We start from the raw sequence: 3,366 nt of genomic DNA, 5'->3' as shown, positions 1-3,366 counted from the left end.
TCACCGAAGTCCTTGTAGCTTGCTATGACTTGGTTGCACTCGCTGATGACCGACACGTGCATTGCTGGGTCATGTATGCCTATCCCTGTACGTTTGTGCCACCTTGGTTCTATGACTAGTCATGTCGGCCCGGGTTCTCTGCCATATGGATACTAGCGACATAATCATATACTTAGCACTTTTTCCTCCAAAATGACTCAATATGCTTACCTAGCTCAAAAATGACATAATAAGCTTAATTAGCTCCAAAATGACATATTTAACCTAGGATAGCTCTAAAATGGTATAATATGCTTAAGAAATGACATATTTTAGGTCCTAAATGACTTCATATGCTTAGCTAGCTCCAAAATGACATAATAACCTTACTTAGCTTCAAAATGACCTATTCAACCTAGGCTAGCTCTAAAATGACCTATACTTAGCATTTTTTTCCTCCAAAATGACTTAATATGCTTAGCTAGCTCAAAAATTACATAATAAGCTTAATTAGCTCCAAAATGACATATTTAACCTAGGATAGCTCTAAAATGATATAATATGCTTAAGAAATGACATATTTTAGGTCCTAAATGACTTCATATGCTTAGCTAGCTCCAAAATGACATAATAACCTTACATAGCTTCAAAATGACCTATTCAACCTAGGCTAGCTCTAAAATGACCTATACTTAGCATTTTTTTCCTCCAAAATGACTTAATATGCGCTTAGCTAGCTCAAAAATTACATAATAAGCTTAATTAGCTCCAAAATGACCTATTTAACCTAGGATCGCTCTAAAATGACCTATACTTGGCATTTTTTCCTCCAAAATGACTTAATATGCTTAGCTAGCTTCAAAATGACCTATACTTAGAATTTTTTCCTCCAAAATTAGTTAATATGCTTAACTAGCTCTAAAATGACATGATATGCTTAAGAAATGACATAGTTTAGCTCCTAAATGACTTCACATGCTTAGCTAGCTCCAAAATGACATAATAAGCTTAATTAGATCCAAAATGACATATTTAACCTAGGATAGCTCTAAAATGACCTATACTTAGCATTTTTCCTCCAAAATGACTTAATATGCTTAGCTAGCATAAAAATGACCTATTTAACCTAGGATAGCTCTAAAATGACCTATACTTAGCATCTTTTCCTCAAAAAAGACTTAATATGCTTAGCTAGCTCTAAAATGATATAGTGTGCTTAAGAAATGACATATTTTAGGTCCTAAATGACTTCATATGCTTAGCTAGCTCCAAAATGACATAATAACCTTACTTAGCTTCAAAATGACCTATTCAACCTAGGCTAGCTCTAAAATGACCTATACTTAGCATTTTTTCCTCCAAAATGACTTAATATGCTTAGCTAGCTCAAAAATTACATAATAAGCTTAATTAGCTCCAAAATGACCTATTTAACCTAGGATAGCTCTAAAATGACCTATACTTAACATTGTTTCCTTCAAAATGACTTAATATGCTTAGCTAGCTTAAAAATGACCTATTTAACCTAGGATAGCTCTAAAATGACCTATACTTAGCATCTTTTCCTCCAAAATGACTTAATATGCTTAGCTAACTCTAAGATGACATAATATGCTTAAGAAATGACATATTTTAGCTCCTAAATGACTTCACATGCTTAGCTAGCTCCAAAATGACATAATAAACTTACTTAATTAGCTCTAGAATGACCTTAGCATGTTTTACACCAAAATGACTTAGTATGCTTAGCTAGCTCAAAAATGACATAATAACCATACTTAGCTCCAAAATGACCTATTTTACAGATATAAGTTGCATCATAATAATCTTCACATTTTAGTTGCATCATAATAATCTTCTTCTTCTAACTTTCTTCTTTTCCATTTTACAGATTTGCTTAAGATCACGGAAGCTTGGGTTGATGGAGTGCTTGTATTTAGTTTTTGTTTTGACCTTGTGAAACTTGCTACCTATGGATGAAACTGTGTAATATTGATGAAACTATGTATATGTACGGATGAAACTTGCTACTATTGGTAACATGTGTTGGATACATATGTGTTCATGACTATTGGTAATATGTGTTGAATATGCTATATTGGTCATATAAATATATTTGTGTTTGATTTCTGTGAAAATGAATTGATATAAGAAAAAACAAAATTAAATGGGGCAATATAGTCACTTTGCCATCTGCTGGCAGATGGCAAAGAGCTTTGCCATCAGCTGGCAGATGGCAAAGAGGCCACATGTCATCTACATGTAACATTTGGGCTGGCCTATTTGGGCTCTTTGCCATCTGCTGGCAGATGGCAAAGAGCCTGCGGCCTTTGCCATCTGCTGGTTGATGGCAAAGTATGCCGTTAACCTCTAACGGAGCTAACCCCGTTAAGAGGCTTTGCCATCTGCCAGCAGATAGCAAAGACACAGGCTCTTTGCCATCAGCTAGCAGATGGCAAAGAAGCCTTTACCGGCAGGGTTTCAGACGAACTGTTTGCCATCTGCTGGCTGATGGCAAAGCCTTTGCCATCCGCCGAACATGCCTTTGCCATCTGCCATGGCAGATGGCAAAGTGCCAGATTCCAGTAGTGCATGTCATTTGTGCTCACCCACGAACGAAGGGGCAGAGCTCGTCAAACGCATGGCGAGGTCGTCGAACACCAAACCTCGCAGCGATGAAACAATTGCACATTTAAATCTACCCGATCAACACAATTATATATGATGTTTTTCATAAAAAATCGAAAAATATATGACCTAACTAATAATTCACAAATATATAACCCCGTCGGCCTCTGGAAGGCCAAAGAGCACCTTTTCGGCAGGTTTAGGGGGTCGGGGTGTCATGTCGGTGTCGGGATGCTGTTTCGGGGTCAGGGTGTCGTGTCGAGGTCGGGGTGTCGGGGTGTGGTGTCGTGGTCTGTGTGTCGGGGTCGGGGTGTCGGGGTCAGGGTGTCGGTGTCGGGATGTCGGGGTGTGGTGTCGGGGTCGGGGTGTCGGGGTCAGTGGTCGGGGTGTTTCCTTCTATCCTTCTTCTTCTTCTTTCCTTCTCTTCTTCTTCTTTTTTCTTCTTCTTTCCTTTCTTCTTCTTCTTCCATCCTTCTTCTTCTTTCCTTTCTTCTTCTTCTTCTTCTTCTTCTTTCCTTTCTTCTTCTTTCCTTTCTTCTTCTTCTTCTTTTTTCATCTTTTTTCTACTTCTTTTACTTCTTTTCTTTAATTCTATTCTTCTTCTTCTACTTCTTCTACTTCTTTTCTTCTTCTTCTTTTTTATCTTTTTTCTACTTCTTTTCTTTTCTTCTTTTTCATCGTTTTTCCACTTCTTCTTCTTTTCTTCTACATATTCTTTTTTCTAACACTAACACTAAATTTTCTTCTTTTCTAACACTA

Source organism: Triticum dicoccoides, chromosome 3B, assembly GCF_002162155.2.
Source record: "Triticum dicoccoides isolate Atlit2015 ecotype Zavitan chromosome 3B, WEW_v2.0, whole genome shotgun sequence".
Lineage (NCBI taxonomy): Eukaryota > Viridiplantae > Streptophyta > Magnoliopsida > Poales > Poaceae > Triticum > Triticum dicoccoides.
This window is presented reverse-complemented; position numbering follows the sequence as displayed.